Raw genomic sequence first — 26,032 nt, forward strand, 5'->3', positions numbered from 1 at the left:
TCGATTGGGAAATAATTGGATCGATCTGGAAGAAAGTTCGCACGATACACAGAGAGCTGATTTCTGCAGAGAATTGACTGCAGAGAGGTTTGATCGATCGAAGGGACACTTGTGATCGATCGAACTTGCACCAAATGCCTAATTTTGAGATGAAAGTGCATAAAATCCTATGTTAAGCCCCAATGATGGTAACAAGAATAGAGGTTGAAAAATGAATGGAAGAATGTACACAAGAATGAAAAGTAAAAAGAAATGAGGGAGGAATAGAGTTTTGAAACTCTACGAAAAACTAGTGTTTATGCCTAACATGCATGAAATCTTCAATGAAGCTCAATGGAACATATCTAGATGCCGCAAGAAGTGAAAGATAAAAAGAAATGGGAGAGGAATAGAGTTGAAAACTCTACGAATGCAAGTGTTTAACGTCTCTAGCAAGACATTGGTTTGACTCACTAGTCGAACGTATCAAAAACCGGATATGAGACATCCTTATTGACCCTTTTTTCCATTTTCTCATTTAATGCCCCACTTACAATAATGAAATCATTCTCCAAAAGAATGACTTGAAAATAAATGAAAGAGATGATTTCGTTCCTTTCATCCACGGTCTTGAAAACAAAATCAATAATGGTTGGCCTTGCCTCTTTGTTGTGTTCTTGGAACACATTCAAAGGATCATTCACTTTGATAATTGGTGAGGCATTGTCTTTCAAAGACTCATTTAGAATATCAAGAAACACCTTCTCTTCATCATTTTCTCTTTCTCAAAAATCACCATCTCCTCACCTTCCAAGTTAGCTAAGGAGTCCATTAGAGAGTTTATTTCTTTTTTAGAGCTTTCAAGGTCAAAACCACAATTTTTATACATTTTGAAAAGGCATGTCTCAAGAGGGTCTTTGGAGATAATAGAAGGAAGGTTCTCTTCAACAAGTTCTTCCTCCTCCTCTCCTACCTCTATAGTGGTCAATATCTCCTCACTCTCTAAAATATCAACGGCCAAGATAAAATCATGATCAAAACAAGGAAAATCCTCATAAGTCATGTTATTCTCTATCGGACTAGCCACTGACTCACTTGACACTTTTTCCTCTATAGAAGATATAGTGCTTGCCATTAGCTCACTTGCTACTTCTTCCTCTTCACTCTCATCATCCTCATCTATATAAATTAACGTTCTTACCATTTTCTCATTTGCCTCTTCCTCCTCCTCTTGACGAGAAAGAGTACTTGCAATTTGCTCAACTGAAGCTTTTAACTTGGCTAAAATTTGAGAATGAGAATTAATAAGTTGAGTTTGTGAAATATGAACATCAAGTAAAGCTAACACTTTTTCTTGAAACTCGGGTGAATACTTAGAAAGAGGTGGATTTGGTTCTTCATAAAATGGTGGGGGAGGGTAGTAGTCACAAGGAGGATAATGAGAATAGTCAAGTCCATAATAAGATGATGCATGTTGAACATTGGACTTAATCTCATAAGGATTAAAATATGATGGAGGAGCATAAGGTGAAGGGAAGACATTCCCCCCGCCCCCGCCCCCCCCCCCCCCCCCCCCCAAAAAAAAAAAAAAACTTGGATCAAACAATTCCTCCATTCACATTAAAAATCCAAATGCAAGAAAAAAATTTGGCCTCCACACGGGCCAATGCTTGGACTTAAAATAAAGCAATGAAATTAGCCTCAATAAGGGCAATCACAAGCATGCAAAGAAGATACAAGAGATCCAAGAATTGCACACAAAGGTCCTTAAGCAACTTCAAATTCCAATGCTAGCTTTAAACTCCAATGAATGCTTTAAGATCCAATGTTTGCCTTCCTTGTAGTCAAGTACCTAATTGACAAATAATATCAAGTATGAGAAATGAATATACAATGGAAAATAAAATAAAAATAGAAGCAATCGAATGAACACTATTGTCTAGTCTAACTCCAACAAAACCGTTAATCCCGGCAACGGCGCCAAAATTTGACGATAGCCGCTTGTATACGCCAAAATAATGTAGTGATTGTGCGGTTCAAGAAAAGCCTTTTAGGTCAAATTTAAATTTATAAAAATCACTACCACCACTACTACTAACGTAGCAAGAGTGAGTAGGGATTGTCCCAAGGGATTATACGTGTTGGAATTTAACTTTGACTTTAGCGTATCAAAAGATTGCAAATGAGAGAGATTGGTTGATTAAACTAAAGTGCAAGTAAATTAAAATGCAAGTAAAGTAAACTAGTGAGAGATAGGGATTTAAGAGATATATTAGGAAAACTCTTGGAGGTGAAGAGATCAGTATGTTATAGGCTGTTGTTACTAAAGATGAAGTGAAGCTCACCATGTTTGAAATGGGAGCTGACAGAGCCCCTGGTTCGGATGGATTCACTGCTAGGTTTTTTCAGCAATAGTGGTCTATTGTGGGAGAAGATTTCACAGAGGCTATCATGCAGTTTTTTCAGAATCCAGTGTTTGGAAGGGGTGTTAATAGTACTTTCATTACATTGATAAAAAAGAAGAAGGATGCTATTAAGGTTGAGGATTATAGGCCTATTTCTTTGTGCAATGTCTTCTACAAAGTTGTGGCCAAAATACTTGCTAACAGACTTGCTAAGGTGTTAGGAAGTATTGTGGGATATGAATAAATAGCTTTCATTCAAAGTAGAAGGATACAGGATAATATTATAGTGGCTAATGAACTTATGAAAGGGTTTGGTGCTAAGAGGGCTAAAACAACAATTGCTTGGAAGATTGATTTAAGGAAAGCCTATGATACAGTGCAGTGGCCGTTTCTATTTATGTTATTAAAACTCTTTGGATTTAATCATCAATGGATAGGCTGGATTAAGGAGTGTGTATCTTCAGTGTGGTTTTCTATTCTTGTCAATGGATTTCCTCAAGGTTTCTTTCAACCTGAAAGTGGTTTAAGACAAGGATGTCCCTTATCTCCACTTTTATTTACTCTAGTTACAGATTACTTTTCCAGAATGATGGATTTGGAAACTAAAAAAGGTAAAATCATTCCTTTACAGGCTGCAGTTAAGGCTGGAATCCCTGTTACACATCATTTATTTGCAGATGATTTGTTATTAGTGGTGAAGGCTAATGTGGCAACTGTGTTGATAGTGAAAAAATTGATGCGTCAGTTTGAGAATACTACTAGTCTAGCTGTGAGTAAAGATAAGTCTGAAGTATACCTTACTAGACCTGTGAGAAGGAGGACTTCTATCCTCAGAATTTTGGGGTGTAGAGAAGGTAAATTACCTTTTTTGTATCTTGGTTTACCTATTTCTGACAAATTGTTAAGAAGAATTGATTGTTTAAGCCTGGTGGATAAGTTCATAGCCGTTACTTCTAGATGGAATGGTTTACATATATCTATGGCAGGCAGAGTGGAGCTGAGCAGAGCTGTCACTATTCTAATGGTTTAATATTGGACTTTTGTGTTTTCATTACCAGCTGCTGTGTTTAATATTATTGAGAGGAGGATGCGAAATTTCATTTGGGGACATGTTGAAAATACAAAGAAAATTCATGGTGTAAGGTGGAATGTAACGACCCTGGATTTTTCAACCCAGTGTGTCCTATGATGACCCGAACCGGATCCGAGATACGGAAGCAAAAGATAAAGCCAAGGTCTTAAGAGACATAATCCATCCCCAAGACACCAATGTGACCTTCTATGAAATCACGGAACTCAAGGAAATAACCGGAAGTGGAAACTAGGATAAAAAGGTCGAATAGTAGCCTATGGCACCAATGACACCCAAGTGAACAAGATCTAGTTCAAACTAGACTAGGTGCCCCACTAAATGGCTCAAACAAGATCCACAAGGTCAAGGGGGAATGAATGAAACAAGGTTAACCTGTCTAGGCAACAAACCAAACAAGACCCACAAGGCAGCTCCATTTCGGTCGACCGAACTGGAGCTTCGGTCTGCCGAAGTGAGCCAGGAAAAGAAAGGAAATGAGCCTTCATTTCGGTCAATCGAAATGACAAACTGGTCAACCGGTTTGTGACTCGAACTGAAATTTGCGATTGGAATTGACAAACCATTATTCAAATTAAATTGAACGAAGAACCGGTCGACCGAAACAAGCCATCGGTCGACCGAACTAGGCCAAAACATCAAAAATGCCTACTAGAATGAGTGATTTTACTGTTCAAATGAAACCAAAAGGGGATCGGTCGACCGAACTATCATTTCGGTCGACCAAAATGGCTCGTGAAAATGCATATGAACCTGTTATGCACTAAAAATGAAGGAAAGTCCCTAAGTCTCATTGGAAATCCCCATGGCGTGATCAAACTTGATTATATGCTAATGTATGAAGATGTGAACATGCACGCAAGTGTAAAAAGATATTTAAGACGCGTTCCAATGGTCCGCGGCTTTGAAATGTCAAGATTGCAAAATATGACCTCTCAATGGCCAAAAATGACTAAAAACGCTATAAATGAAACCAAAATGCAAAATTTAGAACAAAATGGTGTTTAGCCCTTGGCCACACCTCAAATATGATCATAGAAACCCTATGAAAGAAGAAGAATGGAATTCCCACACCCGATGCAAAAGTTATGGAGGAATGAATTAGAATTTTTTTTCAATATTCTCATAATAACCTTGAAAACGAAAGTGCATAGGATACAAGATACATGTCATTGGCCTCCGGCCTCATCTTATACATGTCAAATACATTGAAAATAGTATACTTATGTGCACTTTACATAAATGGAATCAAGGAATACAAGTTTGATACATAAGGCTACCAAATGACATTTCATACTAACATTTGCATGAAATGGAAACTTAAAAGCTATAAGCCATCCCGGGAACGACAAGCATCACAAACCAAGTCTTCGTACCTGAACAAAACCCCCAGTAACTTCGAGGTAAGTAAACAAGTTTACTTGTAGAGAATGAGCATGCATCGACTCGATTTCTTTAGAGATTTTTACATTAACTTGAAACAATTCAAAAGGGTCATGCTACCTAACGTCTATGTCAAAGGTGAGACCCAAGGAGCATCCTAAGCTACCTTAGAGTAATATCAACATGGATCATGATACACATACACATATGAAACGAATCAAGGTTGGGATAATCTAAAGAACATGATAGGAAGGATACTTAAATATAAATTAACATGAATTGTATTATCAAGACAATTAAGCGAGATTTGGAATAATCCATACAACACGACAAAAGAATATTAAAACACAAGGATCACATTATCAGTGCAATTTACATGATTGGAACATGCTAATTAACATGACAAGAAGTATACTTGGATATAAGTTAACAAGAATTACATTATCAATGCAATTAACATAATTGGAACATTCCAATTAACGCGGCAAGAGTTAAACATAAAATCAAGAACAAGTCATAATATCTATGCAGTTAAACAAGGATGGAATATTCCATAAAACACAAAAAGAGTCTTAAATCTTCAAGGAATACAACACTTGAAATTTAAGGAGTGAAATTACGGATAAAGCATAAAATATATGCAATGAAACAAGATTGGAGCATTTCACATAACACGAAAAGTTTTAAATCTTCAAGGCCTAGCAACTTGAAATTTAAAGAGTGAAATCAACCAATGTGGAAACTCGGATATCGCCCGGATTAAAACCGTACTCTTGGGATCACTTTATGGCAACTAACCCATGGGTACCTTCCCCTTGTGCGCAATATAGAAAACCGTTCTCTTGGTATCACTTTAGGGCTAATAACCTATGGGTACCTTCCCCCAGTACGCACTATAGTGTAGGGAGCTCTCTATCTCCCGTACTAGAACCAAGTCCTAACAATGTCAATTCTTGATTGATATACCAAGTTCCAAAATCAACAAGTTGTGCAAATCAAGATACAAGTAATGTATTAACCACGTTTCATGCACAACCAAGATTTTGGAACACATAAGTCATGCCCTAAGTTCATCAACTATCATGGCATGTGAAATGTCAAGAAATCATAGTGTGCATCTATATAGACTACAACCAAGATATAAATCACATGAAATCCATTAATGTAAGTATACCACAAGTATAAGATTAATGATTTAATTATTTACTAAACAACACATGAGTAATTAAACCATTGCAAGACAATTGCGCAAGTTTATTAAGTACACTAATGAAACCAAGATACAAGGGGTTATGATTAAATCGATGGAAGCATAAAAGAGAATTTAATCTACTTGAGGGATTAAATTATCAAGATTGCAAGACAATTCCAAATATTCTACGAACATGGCATGTCAAGGACAAGTTCATTTCATACAAGACAAAACCATGTGAATTAAATTCCATGCAAAGGAAACAAATAAATGTAAGTCTCAAAACTTATCCGATTATTCTCAATTTGATACATGTGAAGGAACTTGTCAAGGAAAGCATGAATATCAAGTTAGAAACCTAATCAAGACCAAGGAACCACTGAATAGATTTTAATTAATTCATTTAATTAAAATCTCTAGATTTTGAAAATCATCTAAATGATCTGCAATTAATATATGTTATACAACATGTCAAGACTTGATTTAAAAACATGATACAAGTGAATTCTAAACAAGATACGGCCATGAGTATTAAACTTTAATACTAGAAAAATAATAAATGAAAAGTTTCAAAACCTAATCAAATATTCCCGATTTAATATATGTGAAACTATATGATATGCACATCCAGAATATCAAGTCAGAAATTGAATGGAGTGAATAGTGCACAGGGAATAAATTAATTAATCAAATTAATTAAATATTACTAGATTTCAAAACATCTCCATTTAGTCTCAAATTCACCTATGTTGGAGAGCATGCTAGGGCTTAATATAATATGCTAACACATATTGATTTCAAGCTAGTTAAGGCCACATGAATTAATCTTTCATTCAAGATAAATATTAAATAAAAATTTCATTACTTGTCCAAAAGCTCTCAATTTAATATATGTCAATGACCAAGTCAAGGGGTAATATAATATCATGCCACATGTTTAAACCAAGTTATGAGCAACCGGGAAAATTAAATCTTACACAAAGAAATAATTAATTAAAGTTTCTAGATTTGATACAAAAACATGTAAATGAGTTGTATAAGCATCAATAGCATGCAATACATCAAGAAAATAAACTATAACACCCCCTACCTCAATTTGAGATGAAAATCTCAAATCCCCACCGAAAGAAAAGTGCTCCGAATCCGACGATACCGAGGGGTTTTGTCGGGGACAACACGGTGAACAAGAATCCCAAGGAATCCCCATGAAAATCACAACTTGACTTCAAACATAAACTCAAAAAATGGTCAGAAATGGGTTCTAATAAGGGGAAAAGGTAGAGCATGTCAAGGGGAACAATAAACGTTAAGGCCGAAGACTTTTCACCAAGGAAAAGTGGTTCAGAGGAGGAGAGAGAAGGTGGCAGCCATGGATTCCGGCCAGGAGAGAGGAACAAGATGATGAAAAGTCACTTTTTGACTTTAAGACTTTCTATTTATAGTAAAACCCTAAAAGTGTCCCGAAAGGGCCCCGCCGGATCCTGAAAAGTGGAATTTGAGTAGATGCCCTCAAACGGAAAAACTCCGTGAACAAAAAAGATTTTAAAGGAGAAAATATGAACAACGGAAGAAACGGCGTTGAAAACCGAGTCTCGAGCAGAGAGATATACCCCGAACAAGTTCGGCGGCAACTGGGTCTGAAACTGGAGAAAAATGACCAGAAGGAAAATCTAAGAGTACACGACTCGATGAAATGTGAAAATGAATCCCGTACGAGGATTCAGGCTCAAAATGAGGTATTTTGCAATAACTTTCGTTAATTGCATAATGACCCCTCCAAAAAGGGTTAACTGCACACTAATGACCTAGAATAAAAATATCTTCCAAAAATATTTTCTTAAAAACCCCTGAAATAAAATATCTTCAAATGATATTTACGAAAAATACCCCAAGTGAAGAAAAAGATTATGAAGAACTGTGCATCCATGCCCCTATGGACACCGGGAGCAACTAGAGTACTTTTCTACAAAAGTAAAGATACGTATTTCGTGGAAACCACTTCGAATGACGACACGTGAAGTCAAAAACTAACTCCGAGTATGAAAAGTGAGGTTATGCCAACAAAGTGACAAACGAGGAAAAGATATAATAGGGAAAAGGACAAAATAGGGAAAATGACGAAAAGTGAATAGTGTCAAAAAACGAAAAATGCAGAAATGACTCGGTCCTCAAAGGAATTTGTCATTCCGAATGAAAGAGTCTTAGAAACCATTTCCGAGCACTCGAGACGACACTAAGCGACGAGAAACAGAACTCAAAAAAGAAAATTAAACGGAAAAAAAAATTCATCCGTAAAATTTCAGAAAAAGGAAAGGGAGGCATATGACCGGGTCATTACAACCTACCCTCCTTAAAGAAATTTTGTCCCCGAAATTTGGAACATACTGGAAAAGAACAGAACAGGGACTGAACAAAAGGTCAAACTAAGGACAGCTCATAAAGCATTGAAGGACAACTCCAGAAGTCTCAAGATCAACTGAAGGAACGAGTAACCATGAACTGAGACAACGCCTCATGAATCGGCACGTTAACTCAATGTCAATTACCGAGAGAATCCCAAGACAACAAAACATTGAAACATGATAAAAGAAGAGAGTGACACTGCAATACGAACAACGACCAGAACCCACCCACACTTACTCGTCAGTAAGGTAGCATGACAGTATAAGGCAATAGTTCATAACATGCCCTAACCAGGTCAACTTGAAAAACCTATCGATACGGATGACATCAATGTCCAAAATGATCATTATCAAAATCACTACGGAAACTAGACATCTGCGAGAATTGGGGTAGCTAATCCAAAAACTCTGACAATAATGTCATAGGCACAATTACGCTTAAGGCCTTAGATCTAGAAACCACGAAGGAAAAGGAAATAAAACGGTGCCTCCTTAGCCCGCATCTCGCTCCACCAAACAAAGACTGCGATTTTACGCTCACATGAGCCTTACTCGCATCAACCATCAGACTAAGGTTCCGAAACACCCAACCAAGAAAATAGACAAGAAGGTTCCCTACATGGGTCCTTAAGGAATGAATTTCTCCTATCCAAGGAAGAAACTCATAAAACAAGAATGTATCTAAGGGATACGACAGATCCTAAGAGACAACGTCAAAACCAGACATGAAAATAAACAGCTAGCATGCAACATAGCAACAGATTATCTACTCACACAAGTAGTAAGATCACATAAGACATGTCAGTGTATATAGGAGAAGGATGTAAAGCATGACGATATGCTGCATATAATCATGTCAAGATGAACAAGCGTATACAATGTACTCAGACAGACGAGCATATACTATATGCTAAAATAACAAGCAAGCACCATGTGCTAAGGCAAACGAGCATATGTCATACGCTAAGACAATCAAGGTAAGATTCTAGACAAGTTACCACATAAGCAAATAGACATGTTATCAAGTCAAAACATGTTATCATACAAGACATGTTATCAAGATACAAATGCATATCAAAGTAAAAAACGTGAGCATGATATGCACCCAAAACCCGTCGTCCAAGGTATTCGAACCCGGACGGCTCTGATACCATCTGTAACGACCCTGGATTTTTCAACCCAGTGTGTCCTGTGATGACCCGAACTAAATCCGAGATGCGGAAGCAAAAGATAAAGCCAAGGTCTTAAGAGACATAAACCATCCCCAAGACACCAATGTGACCTCCCATGAAGTTACGGAACTCAAGGAAATAACCGGAAGCGGAAACAAGGATAAAAAGGTCGAATGGTACCCTATGGCACCAATGATACCCAAGTGAACAAGATCTAGTTCAAACTAGACTAGGTGCACCACTAAATGGCTCAAACAAGATCCACAAGGTCAAGTGGGAATGAATGAAACAAGGTTAACCTGTCTAGGCAACAAACCAAATAAGACCCATAAGGCAGCTCCATTTCGGTCGACCGAACTGGAGCTTCGGTCTGCCGAAGTGAGCCAGGAAAAAAAAGGAAATGAGCCTTTAATTCAGTCGACCGAAATGACAAACCGGTTGATCGGTTTATGGCTCGAACTAAAATTTGTTACCGAAATTGACAAACCACTGTTCAAATCAAATTGAACAAAGAATAGGTCGACCGAAACAAGCCATCAGTCGACCAAACTAGGCCAAAACATCAAAAATGGCTACTGGAATGAGTGATTTTACTGTTCAAATGAAACCAAAAAGGGATTGATCGACCGAACTAGCATTTGGGTCGACCGAAATGGCTCATGAAAGTGCATATGAACCTGTTATGCACTAAAAATGAAGGAAAGTCCCTAAGTCTCATTGGAAATCCCTATGGCATGATTAAACTTGATTATATACAAATGTGTGAAGATTTGAACATGCACGCAAGTGTAAAAAGATATTTAAGACGCGTTCCAATGGTTCGCGGCTTCAAAATGTCAAGAATGCAAAATATGACCTCTCAACGGCCAAAAATGCCTAAAAACGCTATAAAATGAAACTAAAATGCAAAACTTAGAACAAAATGGTGTTTGGGTCTTGGCCACACCTCAAACATGATCATAGAAACCCTATGAAAGAAGAAGAATGGAATTCCCACACCCGATGCAAAAGTTATGGAGGAATGAATTAGCATTTTTTTTCAATATTCTCATAATAACCTTGAAAACGAAAGTGCATAGGATACAAGATATATGTCATTGGCCTCCGGCCTCATCTTATACATGTCAAATACATTGAAAAGAGTGCACTCATGTGCACTTTACATAAATGGAATCAAAGAATACAAGTTTGATACATAAGGTTACCAAATGACATTTCATGCTAACACTTGCATGAAATGGAAACTTAAAAGCTATAAGCCATCCCAGGAACGACAAGCATCATGAACCAAGTCTTCGTACCTGAACAAAACCCCTCCAGTAACTTCAGGGTGAGTAAACAAGTTTACTAGTAGAGAATGAGCATGCATCGACTCGATTTCTTTAGAGATTTTTACATTGACTTGAAACAATACAAAACGTTCATGCCACCTAACGTCTATGTCAAAGGTGAGACCCAAGGAGCATCCTAAGCTACCTTAGAATAATATCAACAAGGATCATGATACACATACACATATGAAACGAATCAAGGTTGGGATAATCCAAAGAACATGATAGGAAGGATAATTAAATATAAATTAACATGAATTGCATTATCAATACAATTAAGCGAGATTTGGAATAATCCATACAACACGACAAAAGAATACTAGAATACAAGGATCACATTATCAGTGCAATTTTCATGATTGGAACATGCCAATTAACACGACAAAAAGTATACTCAGATATAAGTTAACAAGAATTATATTATCAATGCAATTAACATGATTGGAACATTCCAATTAACGCGACAAGAGTTAAACAAAAAATCAAGAACAAGGCATGATATATATGCAGTTAAACAACGATGAAATATTCCATAAAACACGAAAAGAGTCTTAAATCTTCAAGGAATACAACACTTGAAATTTAAGGAGTGAAATCACGGATAAAGCATAAAATCTATGCAATGAAACAAGATTGGAGCATTTCACATAACACGAAAAGTTTTAAATCTTCAAGGCATAGCAACTTGAAATTTAAAGAGTAAAATCAACCAATGTGGAAACTCGGATATCGCCCGGATTAAAACCGTACTCTTGGGATCACTTTATGGCTACTAACTCATGGGTACCTTCACCTAGTGCGCACTATAGAAAACCGTTCTCTTGGGATCACTTTAGGGCTACTAACCCATGGGTACCTTCCCCCAGTACGCACTATAGTGTAGAGAGCTCTCTATCTCCCGTACTAGAACTAAGTCTTAGCCATTTCAATTCTTGATTGATATCCCAAGTTCCAAAATCAACAAGCTGTGCAAATCAAGATACAAGTAATGCATTAACCACGTTTCATGCACAACCAAGATTTTGGAACACACAAGTCATGCCCTATGTTCATCAACTATCATGGCATGTGAAATGTCAAGAAATCATAGTGTGCATCTATATAAACTACAAACAAGATATAAAGCACATGAAATCCATTGATGTAAGTATACCACAAGTATAAGACTAATGATTTAATTATTTACAAAACAACACATGAGTAATTAAACCATTGCAAGACAATTGTGCAAGTTCATTAAGTACACTAATGAAACCAAGATACAAGGGGTCACGATTAAATCGACGGAAGCATAAAAGAGAATTTAATCTACTTGTAGGATTAAATTATCAAGATTGCAAGACAAGTCTATATATTCTACGAACAAGGCATGTCAAGGATAAGTTCAATATCAAGTTACAAGTTCATTTCATACAAGACAAAACCATGTGAATTAAATTCTATGCAAAGGAAACAAATAAATGTAAGTCTCAAAACTTATCCAATTATTCTCAATTTGATACATGTGAAGGAACTTGTCAAGGAAAGCATGAATACCAAGTTAGAAACCTAATCAAAACCAAGGAACCATTGAATGGATTTTAATTAATTCATTTAAATAAAATCTCTAGATTTTGAAAATCGTATAAATGATCTCAAATTAATACATGTTATACAACATGTCAAGACTTGATTTAAAAACATAACACAAGTGAATTCTAAACAAGATACGGCCATGAGTATTAAACTTTAATACTAGAAAAATAATAAATGAAAGGTTTCAAAACCTAATCAAATATTCTCGATTCAATATATGTGAAACTATATGATATGCACATCCAGAATATCAAGTCAGAAATCCAATGGATTGATTAGTGCACATGGAATAAATTAATTAATCAAATTAATTAAATATTACTAGATTTCAAAACATCTCCGATTACTCTCAAATTCACCTATGTTGAAGAGCATACTAGGGCCTAATATAATATGATAACACATATTGATTTCAAGCTAGGTAAGGGCATATGAATTAATCTTTCATTCAAGATAAATATTAAATAAAATTTTTATTCCTTGTCCAAAAGCTCTCAATTTAATATATGTCAATGGTCATGTCAAGGGGTAATATAATATCATGCTACATGTTTAAACCAAGTTATGAGCAACCGGGAAAATTTAATCTTACACAAAGAAATAATTAATTAAAGTTTCTAGATTTGATACAAAAACATGTAAATGAGTTGTATAAGCATCAATAGCATGCAATACATCAAGAAAATAAAGTATAACACCCCCTACCTCAATTTAAGATGAAAATCTCAAATCCCCACCGAAAGAAAAGTGTTTCGAATCCAACGTTACCGAGGGGTTTTGTCGGGGACAACACGGTGAGCCAGAATCCCAAGGAAGCCACATGAAAATCACAACTTGACTTCAAACCCAAACTCAAAAAATGGTCAGAAATGGGTTCTAATAAGGGGGAAAGGTAGAGCACGTCAAGGGGAACAATAAACGTTAAGGCCGAAGACTTTTCACCAAGGAAAAGTGGTTCAAAGGAGGAGAGAGAAGGTGGCAGCCATGGATTCCGGCCAGAAGAGAGGAGAAAGATGATGAAAAGTCACTTTTTGACTTTAAGACTTTCTATTTATAGTGAAACCCTAAAAGTGTCCCGAAAGGACCCCGTAGTGTCCGAAAAAGTGGAATTTGAGTAGATGCGCTCAAACGGCAAAACTCCATGGACAAAAAAGATTCTAAATGAGAAAATATGAACAACAGAAGAAACGGCGTCGAAAACTTAGTCCCGAGCAGAGAGATATGCCCCGAACAAGTTCGGCGGCAACTGGGTCTGAAACTGGAGAAAAATGACTAGAAAGAAAATCTAAGGGTACACGACTCGACGAAATGTGAAAATGAATCCCATACGATGATCCAGGCCCAAAACGAGGTATTTTGAAATAACTTTCATTAATTGCACCATGACCCCACCAAAAAGGGTTCACTTCAAAAGATATTTATGAAAAACACCCCAAGAAAAGAAAAAGATTCTGAAGAACTGTGCATCCATGCCCCTATGGACACCGGGAGCAAATTGAGTACTTTTCTACAAAAGTAAAGATAACGTATTTCGTGGAAACCACTTCGAATGAAAACACATGAAGTCAAAAACCAACTTCGAGCATGAAAATTGAGGTTATGCCATCAAATTGACAAACGAGGAAAAGACAGAATAGGGAAAAGGACAAAATAGGGAAAAGGACGAAAAGTGAATAGTGTCGAAAAACGAAAAATGCGGAAATGACTCGGTCCTCAAAGGAAGTTGTCAATCTGAACAAAAGAGTCTCAGAAACCATTTCCGAGCACTCGAGACGACACTAAGCGACAAGAAACAGAACTCAGAAGAGAAAATTAAATGGAAAAAAATTCATCCGTAAAATTTCAGAAAAAAAGAAAGGGAGGCAATTGACCGGGTCATTACATGGAAGAACATTACTGCACCTAAAGAAGAAGGGGGACTGGGTTTGAGAAGAATTGTTGACATTGACATTGTTGCTAAAATGTGTTTGGCTTGGGATTTCTTACTGTCCAAGGATAGAATTTGGGTTGCATGGTTTAGGAATTGCTATTTGAAGAAGGCATCATATTGGAATATGGTTGTCATAGGATCTTCTTCAGCTGTTTGGAGAAGTATCGTTGCTGTTCGAGATTTTATAAAGATTAATTGTCGATTTTAGATTGGTAATGGGCAGAATACAAAGGTCTTCTTGGATCCATGGTGCGATGGGAAGTTCTTGAGTGAGATATTCAACCGTAGGATGCTGGGATGTTTGAGTAGAGATAAGAATATTTGTATGAGTGCTTTTATCATTGATGGACAATGGGATGATGAAAAATTAAGCAACACAACACAACTTTTGATGTAGTCATTCAAGAATCTAGTGATTATTACAGGTGAGGATAAATTGTAGTGGCATACTCCTCTTTTTGGGTTTAAAACAGCTTGGGAAGCTGCTAGAGTGAAGAACTAAGAGGTGGCTTGGGCTAGATTATGCTGGAATGGTGGATAGCCAAGATGGTCAGTCCATACTGTTTTGATTATGCATCGGGCAATTATATCTCAGGATTTTTTGCAAAAGAGAGGGTTTGCATTAGCTTCTAGATGTTATCTATGCTATAATGAAGCTGAAACTGTGGATCATATAGTCTGTGGGTGTGAATAAACTTGGAAGGTTTGGAGTTTTCTATCAGATGTGTGTTCGTGGAACCTTCATAGGGTTTTTGTTTTGGCAGATTTGTTGCTTCAAAAAAGTATCAGAGAAAGGATGTCAAGAAAATGGCCATAATTTGCTTTACAGCTACACTATATTTTTTATGGTGGAAGAGGAATAATATATTACATGACAAGAGTGTTAAAGAGGCTAAGGATTTAGCTAAGTGTATTCTTTGGGAAGTGTTGGATGTGTTGGGAGTTAATATTCAAGAAATTTGTAATTCGCTTTGATTGCTATTTGTTTTATGTGTTGATCCTTGGTTAGGATTTTCTTTTTAGTGAGGGTATGCCCTTGGTTGATTAATTGCACCATATTGTTTATTTGAATATACTCCTTCATTTAGGAAAAAAAAAAAAGAGATATAAAGAGAGGTCTTAGGGTGTTGAAATCACCACTAAGCTCATGTAATTAACCACTTGCTTTCCATTAATGGGGAATACATTGTTGCAATCAAGATGTTGCCACAAACATAAACACAATTTGCATGTAAAAGTGTGAACTATCTAATGTAAGAGTGAATTGTCTACCTAACCAACAAGTAAACTAAGTGTAGAACAACCCACCAAGACAAAGGCATAATCCATCAATTATTTAACAAATGGGTCTAATGAGAGCACACATCAATCTAGAGAATCATGGAATTTGCAATAATAAGTGTGGAGTATCAAATCAAGAATAGATTGTCTACCTACCTACAAACATAATTAAATTGTAGAATAACCCATCAAGTATAAGTATAATCCATCAAATTAATTGACAAACCCATTCAATGAAAACCCATGCTTAGCCATCACTAAATCCTTAATTAATCACACATAGACATACAACCAACATAGAGAATCTAGTGTAGAGATCAATTCCTAAATAATCACACATAAAACAACATGTAATTAAAATAGAAAATCATAAGGAAGAATTAAATCAACAATCACAAGGCTAACCACTAATCACAATAATATATATATATATATATATATATATAAATCCCCAAAAATAGAAATACAAGGGTTTAGATTACACAAGACTTAGGGCTCATCCAAACCCTAAGTGTAGATCTAGCCAATCATGAAGGAGGTGGATATGGTCATGAATCCCTCAAGGGTAAGCTCCAAACATGGCTCCATCTTCTTCTTCCTCTTCTTCTTCTTCTTTGAAGCTCTAGAGAGAGAAAGTATGTGGATCTAGAGATGTGTTGTTGAGATGTGCCTCCACTTCCCTCTTTTCTTCTAACCCTAATCTCTAACTTTCTAGAGAGCGAAAGCTACAACAATATAGAAATTATAATGTAAAAAATATGGATCTCTCTACAAAAATGGTTCAATCTCTCATATATACAAGGCTTTGAGAGCCCAAAAATGTGAGAACTTGGCCCTAGGATCCTCTCTTTCAGGCACAGCCCGAGTTGGGTCGAAATGAGCTTTAGAACTGTTTTTTTATAACTTTTACAAATAGTTCGATCGATCCAACTTTTCTTCGATTGATCAGGGTTCGATCAATCAGACTTTTCTTCGATCGATCAAACTTGGCAGTTTTTCAGCATCAGCCTCCTTTTGCTCCAGATCAACCTCCTTTTGTTCCAAATTATCACAAAGACTTAGTTTGACTCAAAAAAGGCCTTAAGAATGCATTTTTGGCCCGTTTTAACATTATTGACCTGAAATAGACAAAAACATAAAATTATACTAAAACAGGAAAATAAGATAGAATAAGGTCCTAGAATACTCAAGCTTAAGAGATTTAAATGCGTACTTTTCAGTGCTCATCAGACCTGGAGCAGCAGCCTCCAGAGGAGTCACCACATCACTCTCTGGCAGGGTCACCAGTACATTCTTAGGAGCAGAGTCAGGATGAGCATCAGTATCCTGATCCAGTCATCCCTGACGCTCCATCTCAGACACCCAGCCTAGGAGAGCGTATCCAGACCTTGAAGGATGTGGTAGTCACTCTCCGAGCAGATATATCCACTCTCTGTGCGGACGTTTTGACTGCGCTGTAGGGCATATCCAGAGACATCCGGGGATCACATCTGTAATGACCCGGTCATTTTTCTTCCTTTCTTTTTCTCAGATTTTCACTGATTTTTTTTTTCCGTTGTTCTTTTCCTTTATGAGTTCAGTTTTTCATCACTTAGTGTCGTCTCGAGTACTCTGGAATGATTTCCGAGGTTCTTTTCTTTGGATTGACAACTTCCTTTGAGAACCGCGTCATTACCACATTTTCACTTTTTTGACACTATTCAATTTTTGTCCTTTTCCCTATTTCGTCTTTTTCCTTATTTTGTCTTTTCCCCGTTTGTCACTTTTTGGCACAACCTCACTTTTTGTGCTCGGAGTTGGTTTTCAAATTCACGTACCTTCATCCTAAGTGGTTTCCACGAAATACGTATCTTTACTTTTGTAAGAAAGTACTCTGGTTGCTCTCGGTGTCCATAGGGGCATGGATGCATGGTTTTTCAGAATCTTTTTCTTTTCTTGGGGTGTTTTTCATAAATATATTTTGAAGATATTTTATTTCAGGGGTTTTTAAGAAAATATTTTTGGAAGATATTTTCATTCTGGGTCATTAGTGCAGTTTTCACTTTTTGGAGGGGCCATTGTGCAATTAATGAAAGTTATTGAAAAAATGCTTCGTTTTGAACCTGGATCCTCGTATGGGATTCATTTTCACATCTTGTCAAGTTATGTGCTCTTAGATTTTCCCTCTGGTCGTTTTCCCCCAGTTTCAGTGTTTCTGGCCCCAATTGCCGCCGAACTTGTTCGGGGCATATCTCTCTGCTCGGAACTCGATTTTTGACGCCGTTTCTTCCGTTGTTTATATTTTCTCATTTTGAATCTTTTTCATTCCACTTTTTCGAACCCGACGAGGCCCTTTCGGGGCACTTCTAGGGTTTTACTATAAATAGGGGGTTATAAAATTGAAAAGTCACTTTCTACTCTCTTCATGCACGACCAAAAGCTGTAATGGCAGCCCAAGGAGGTTGCCACCCTTCTCCTCTCATTTAAACCTCCTTCCCTTTGTTATAAAGTCATAGTGCCTTTGCATTTTGTGTTTGTCTTGACTACGCGCTTTTTTCCCCCTTATTAGAACCCGTTTTTGGCCGATTTTTTAGTTCGGTTTTGAGGTCAAGTTAGGATTTTGGTAGGTCCTCTTTGGAGTTTAATGTTCACGGCGTTGTCCCCGACAAAACCCCGAAGTATTGTCCGATTCAGAGCCGTTTCATTTTGATGGCTTTTGAGATTTCCATCTCAAATTGAAGTATGGGATATTTTAGGATTATATGTATTGTATCGAGTGTTTCCCATGATTATACAACTTATTTGCATGCCTTGTATCAAATTTAAAAAATTAGTAATATTTATTTCTTTGTATGAAATTTAATTTACGAGGATGTATATAGCTTAGAATTGAATTGTGGAATGATGATAAATTATGATTTGATATGTTTATTAACATATATTAAATTGGGATTAATTGAATAAGAATTGCACTTTTTATTTAATAATTATCTTTTATGAAAGTTTAATTATCATGGACGTACCTTGCATGGAATTAACTTGTGATAGGCTATTAAATTAAGTCTTGGCATGTACTTTAACATACTTTAATTTGAGAGCATTTGGATAAGTATAAAAATCTAGAGATTTTAATTAAAATGATTAATTAAAATCTATTTAATGGTTCCATTGGCCTAATTAAGTTTTTAACTTGATATTTGTGATGACTAGGGCTTGTATACTAGCATATGTTAATTTGGGACCATTTGATATTGTTTTAGAATTTAGGGATTTGATTATCATGGTTTAATTAAATTCCATATTATTATTTTAATGGCCTAATTAAGTTTTTTAATTGGTAGATGCAATGACCATGCTATGTTGTTTAACATGTGTTAATTAGGGACTATTTGGTTGAGATTTTAAACTTAGAGAAATTAATTAATTTACTTGATTAATTTCCATTTCTATTGCATTATTGATTTAATCATGAGTTTGACATTGGTAGTATATTTAAATCATGATTTTGGACTTGTATTAGATTCTTCAGTTTATGTTTTCAATATTGAATTATATTGTTATAGCGTGTAATGAATCGCACACTGAAGATTCGACATGTGATGTTATTATAGCGCGTAACGAATCGCGCTCTGAAGATTCGACATTTGTCATCCTATAGTAGTTGTGGATTTAGAGCATGAGTTGTGTGGTTACAACCTACTTGTGCATAGAATGTAGTTTCGTGCTTTATATATATATTTCGTATATAAGTTGTTAACTTATTTATTTTGGAGTCACTTGGGACATTATTACAGAGACATAGCTAGAGTTTGGCTCTAGTGTGGGAGGTATGAGTTCTCCCCATTTATAGTGCGCACTTAGGGTGGTATTCCCAGCGGGTTAATGCCCGAAATAACCATAGGTCTTGGCTTTATCCAGGATTTGATGTCCAAGTCTCCCACTATTTGTTTTTGCATTAAATTCCAAGTTGACAACCAATGTTTAATTGTGACTTGTGGTTTTGGCTATTGGCGATTTAATATTGTTAAGTACATTCAGGCATTATGATTTATAATGAATCATTGCAGGTTTTGATGAGGTTAAATACATTCAGGCATTATAATTTCTAATGAATCATTGCAGGTTTTAATGTTGTTAAGTACTTTCAGGAATTATGATTTCTAATGAATCATTGCAGGTTTTGATGTGGTTAAATACATTCAGGCATTATGATTTCTAATGAATCATTACAAGTTTTGATGTTGTTAAGTACATTCAGGCATTATGATTTCTAATGAATCATTGCAGGTTTTGATGTTGTTAAGTACATCTATGCTTTACTGTTCAAATGTTAGTTAGGAATGATCCTATAAATTCATTTGGAACATAGACTTTAGGTGGCATGACCCACTATGGTTGTTTTTCGTGTTTTCGATTTCAAGTTGGTGACTTTCAGAATCTATATTATGTTGCTTGTATAACATGTTTCTACGTGGTTTAAATTGCATAAATGATGTGATTTATGCTAGAAATGTTCTAAGGTATCTTAGGATGCTCCCTGAGTCTCATCTTGACATAGACGTTAGGTGGCATGAGCCCCTTTAACATGTTTCACCTTAAGGTGATAAGATTGTAAAATGTTAGGTCGATGCATGCTCATTTCCTACGAGTAGCTTTATGCTACTCACACCAAATTTACTGGGGTATATTTTAGGTACAGGAATCAAGGTTGAGAGTCTCATCATGCTTGGATGATTTGTGGACTTGAAGGTTCCATTCTTGTAAAGGTTGGCTTGAAAAGCCATTTGTAGCCTTAATTGTCAAATGTGTATATTTGATTCTAAATTTGTAATGTGTGCCTAAACACACGTTTTGATTCTTATTTTATGTATATGATATAAGGCCAAGGGGCAAATTTCATTTGAAGTCCATGTTTATTCATAATGGTTGTATTTTGCCTTTAATGAGAATATGTGAAAAAGCATGTGTTTTAGTATGTTATTTTGCACCAGAGTGTGCTTTATGTATGAAATTCATTATATAGCATTCATTTAATATGTATGAGGTGTGGCCAAGGGCCAAATACCATTTAGTTTTCATTTTTGCATTTTAGTTCACATATTGCATTTTTGGGCTAAAATAGTAGAAATTGAGCCTTTAAGGGTTCATTTTCAAATCGGGTGGTGTAAAGTGTGTTCCAGCACCTCCACTAGGTCTCATTTATCTTGTATGAAGTGTGGCTAAGGGCAAAATGGTCATTTGAAACCATTTCCTAATTTTGGTTTCCATATTTTCCATTTCAAGTTCATTTTCGCCTTTTTGGCCGTCGGGGGGTCGGATTTTGACTCGGCCATTTCTGGGAGCCACAGACCATTCTCGTGCGCTCAAAATCATCATTTACGTTTGCGTGCATGATCGTTTTCAAGAAAAACCATTTCTTTTGTGATTTGGGCCTCCTATGGACTTATTTTAAAATTTTCTTACATAATTTGATTTTAGGGCATTCTGGGGTTTTCTTTCAGAAAATAAATTCCGGTCTTCACATGGTCACTTAGAAAACATAATTTTAGGGGAGGTTTCTTCTTCGGTTTTTTTTCCAGAAAATGTCGTCTTGGTACCGGAAATCCATCGTAAAGTTCAGCTTTCAGTTTTGCAATGTAGCAGCTTTTTCACCCTCCCTATCAGATTTCATGGAGGGGCATTCTGGGCATTTTACAGTGCATTTTATTTATTTCTGCCTATGTCACAAGGTAGAAAATTTGATTTTGGGAGGGGTTTCTTCTTTGTGTTTTTCCAGAAAAGTTTGTTTGGTAGCCCGTTTTCGATCTCAGATCCTGTAGCAGCTTTTTGCCCTCTTGTCCAGTTCTGATCTAGGGGCATTTTGGGGATTTTATAGTGAGGGTTTTTCATTTCCGTTCGTGTGGTCGAGTAGAAAACTCAATTTTAAGGGAGGTTTCTTCTTTGTGTTTTTCCAGAAAAATCTGTTTCGGACCTAGTTTCGGCTCTCAGTTCTGACTAAATTTTTCTCTTTCCTAGCATGTCATAGTGCATGCCATTGGGCGCCGAATGGGGCATCGGCATGGGCGCCAGGCGCGCATGGGGCATGTCATGGCCTTTGTCGGGCCACCGCGACGTTACAACATCAAATACTCGTTTCTCCCTCGTCCGGACTCCAAATCGAGTGAACTTTTTTTTGAACTTGACTAATTTTTCGCTGTCTTTCCAACGGTGTACTTGGTTGCACCTGGATATTCTTGGATAATTACCAATTTACCCTTTTTGCTTTAAGTGCTCGTTTTTCTTCGTCATGCCATTTCTCCTTCGTCCGGACTCCGAATCATGCAATTCTTGAGTCCATATTGATTATTTTTTCGTTGTCCTTCCAGTGGTGTGCTCGGTGGCACCCGAGTTCATAATTTTCAGAAATTACTATTTTGCCCCTGGGGGCTTATTTGTCATATTTTTGATCTTTTGCTTCCGCATTAGTTCTCATTGAGTTCCACGACCTCATGGAAGGTCACTTTGACTTCTAAGTGTTGTTTTCTATTTTCGCTTCCATATTCGGATCCGTTATCGGGTCAATCTTCGGTTCATCACAGGACGCACTGGCTTGAAAAACCAGGGCCATCACAACATCCCGCTCACCCGACCTTCTCTACTTGATCTATTTCTCATTTCAGTTCTTTTTCATTCACGGAGTTTTACCGTTTGAGCGCGTCTGCTCAAATTCCATTTTTTCGGAGCCGGTGGGGCCCATTCGGGGCACTTTTAGGGTTTTTCTATAAATAGAAGGTGAGTGGGATATTTTCTTCATCTTCTCCCTTTCTTAGCCGACAGCCATGGAAGCCCAAAGGGCTGCCACCTTCTCTCTCCTCCTTTGGACTTGGGCTGCCACCTTCTCTCTCCTCTTTTGGACTTCTTCCCTTTAGTAAAATGTTATGATGCCTTAGTGTTTATCGTAGGCCTTTGCGAGGCGGTTCTTTCCCCCATATTAGAACCTATATTCGACCATTTTTCGAGTTTGGGTTTGAAGCCAAGTTTGGATTTTGGTGTGACCTCCTTGGGGTTTAATGTTCACCTTGTTGTCCCCGACAAAACCCCGAAGTATTGTCGGATTCGGAGCGGTTTCATTTCGGTGGGGATTTGAGATTTCATCTCAAAGTGAGGTAGGGGATGTATTAGGATTATATTTTGTTGTATTGATTGTTTTCTAAATGATAAGCGCTGAAAAGTGCGCATTTAAACCCCTTAAGCTTGAGTATTCTAGGACCTTATTCTATCTTATTTTTCTATTTTAGACTAATTTCGTGTTATTGGCCTTTTCAGGTACTTATCTCCAAAATAAGTTAATTCAGCCTAATTAGAGCATAAAAGAAGCAATCTCAAGCTGAATGGAAGAAATGAGCAAAAGTGGAAGCAAAGTGGTGGAAAATAGCAAGTTTCGATCGATCAGACAAATCTTCGATCGATCTCATAGTGATAGATCTAGCTTTATCAAGATAGATCGAGCCTCTTGTCCTTATGCCCAAGAATTTCCATCTTCGATCGATCCAACATCCTTTCGATCGATCGAACTTCTTTTGATCTTATCCCCACCTACCACTTTTGTCTTTTTTCCAAAATATCCCAAAAATATCTCAGATCTGTCTGTCTACCAAAAAGGCCCCGCCATGGTTCGATCGATCTCACCAAACTTCGATCAATCGAACCCCCTCAAGTTCGAAAAAAACCAGAGTCCTGCTCATTAAAAGATGGCTCGTGGTGCAATTATTGAAGGGACCCTAGTGCATAAGACCTGACCATTGGGTGTGACACTTGAGCTACCTATATAAGGATTTTGAGCCATTTAAAAAAAAAAAAAAAAAAGATACAATGATAGATACAATCTAGAGATTAGAGAGAGACACACAAGAAAGAGGTTGGAGGAGTCTAGAGATTAGAGAGATACACACCATTTGGGAGTTCTTCCATTCATCTAGGGTTTCCATCAAGAAGAAGATCATTCCTGCCATGGAGATGGCCCTTGAGGGTTGGATGACTACATCAATGAGTGGATAAACATCTACTTGGGGCTAGAGATAGCCCCTAAGTTTGTTTCCTAGACCTAGTCTTTTGTATATATTTGGGGATTTAATTATAACAAATGTTTTGATCTTAGATTCATATATATATCTTGTGGTTTCTGCTTGATGTGTATGGATTAATGCTTTCAATTGATTATCTATTTCTAATAATATGTACACGAAATTGCCAAAGGGGGAGATTGTGAGATATATTTTTGTAAATTGGCATATTTCGGTAACAAAACAAGTCCTAGTCGAGTTGTAATTTCAGTTACCATATCCGACTTGACATCGACTGCGGAATTCAGAGGTTAAACAAAAGAGGAAAGTACTGTTGATCATCGAAAAGGAAAGAACAACACATTAGGACATCGTTTCCCACTTAGGACACAATTACCTATATGGTATATGTTTAGAGTTACCAAAATACAGAAAATCCAAGTTTCAGTTGGATTCTGTCTAAGTGGGAACCGGTAGGAGAAATGGGAACCAGTAGCCAAGTACGTCGGAAATGCTTCTGATCTTCTTGAACTGGTAGCGAATTTGGGAACCAGTAACAGAAGTCCATCTTAAACCGGTAGCAAATTTGGGAACCGGTAGCAAGAGTCCTGACAGCATTCGAACTTTCAGTTTCCTTGTTCTGCTAAATACTTTTTTAGTTCCACTTTCCTTCTAAAGTTCTATGCACGAGATTTCCTTTATTTTATGAAGGAATAGGACTTTGCAAACCTCTATATAAACCATGTCATACACAAGGTTTATTTCATGGCTTTTAATCATTATTCATATATCATACAGAGCCTTAGGAAGAAAATCCATCTCAGAAAATCAAAGTTGATTTTTCTGTAGTCTTCCTAGAACATACACATATTCACCTAGATAGGTTAGAGTTGTGGAGTTCGAATCCTGATCGTGATCATACTGTTGCATCTACAATGATCAGACAGAGCAGATCTTCTTCTACATCATTCAAACGATTGAAGAAAAGAGGTAAACGCAATCACACTTTTGAAAGGGTTGGAGCATTCGTGGAGTGTTGTCTGATCTACCTGCTACTCTTCTATAAATATCAAGTGTAAGCCTGAGATCAAGTTGTTGTTGGACGGGGAGTCGCAAAGCTAGAGGATCGTTAGCGGTTGGTGTGGTGTAGAACGATAGGGTGTGAGCTAGAGTCAAAGTTTGGTATAATTTGTTTCAAGTATAGTGGATTGGTTTACTTTGGACTGCACAGTCATGAGGTTTTTCCCGTAACAGTTGACGTATTTTATCAACTGGGTTTCCTCGCAAAAATCCTGGTGTCATCTCTAACTTTATACTTTGCCTTATTTTATCTGCATGTGATTAATTATTTAATTGCTAAAATATAAAATAAGTAAAGATCGTTAAGGACACAGATCTGTTTTACAAAACTAACTAAAACTTTCCTATATACATTATGCTGCGTACGACTCACAATTTTGTATCAGAGCAGAGCTCTATACACTGAGTTGATCCTTGTTAGAAAGTTTTGTTTTGTTTTTCAAAAATTGTTTTAAACATTATGTCATCTCTAACTTTATACTTTGCTTTATTTTATCTGCATGTGATTAATTATTTAATTGCTAAAATATAAAATAAGTAAAGATCGTTAAGGACACAGATCTGTTTTACAAAACTAACTAAAACTTTCCTATATACATTATGCTGCGTACGACTCACAATTTTGTATCAGAGCAGAGCTCTATACACTGAGTTGATCCTTGTTAGAAAGTTTTGTTTTGTTTTTCAAAAATTGTTTTAAACATTATGTCTTATGCGTTGAAAGAATGTGGTTCTAATCAACGTGGTCCCTTATTTAAAGGAGATAATTACAATTTTTGGAAATCTAAGATGAGAGCCTATTTGTAAAATTTCAGTGGTAAAACTTGGGCAATAGTTGAATCTGGTTATACACCTCCAACAGTTGATACAACTGTGGATGGTAAAATAGTCAAAGAGTTGAAAGATACTTTTGCTTTTACTGCTATTGAAACTGAGCGTAATGATGCTAATGGCAAAGCTTTATATTCAATTATTAATTCTGTTGTTCCATCTGAATATGCTAGAATTTCTGATTGTAAAACTGCTACTTGTCAAGTTGTCAAGTTCAGATTAGGGTTGAAACCATCTCTGAACATTGGGATTTGGCTACTTGTCAAGTTGATGAGATGGTAGGTTCATTAAAAACTTTTGAGATGCAGAATTTTGATTTAAGTCAGAAGGAGAAAAATCTTGTTTTAAAGTCTACACAGG

The sequence above is a fragment of the Cornus florida genome, unplaced genomic scaffold (assembly GCF_030987335.1).
Source record: "Cornus florida cultivar Cherokee Brave unplaced genomic scaffold, ASM3098733v1 CherokeeBrave_3.0.0_Hap2_Chr08, whole genome shotgun sequence".
Lineage (NCBI taxonomy): Eukaryota > Viridiplantae > Streptophyta > Magnoliopsida > Cornales > Cornaceae > Cornus > Cornus florida.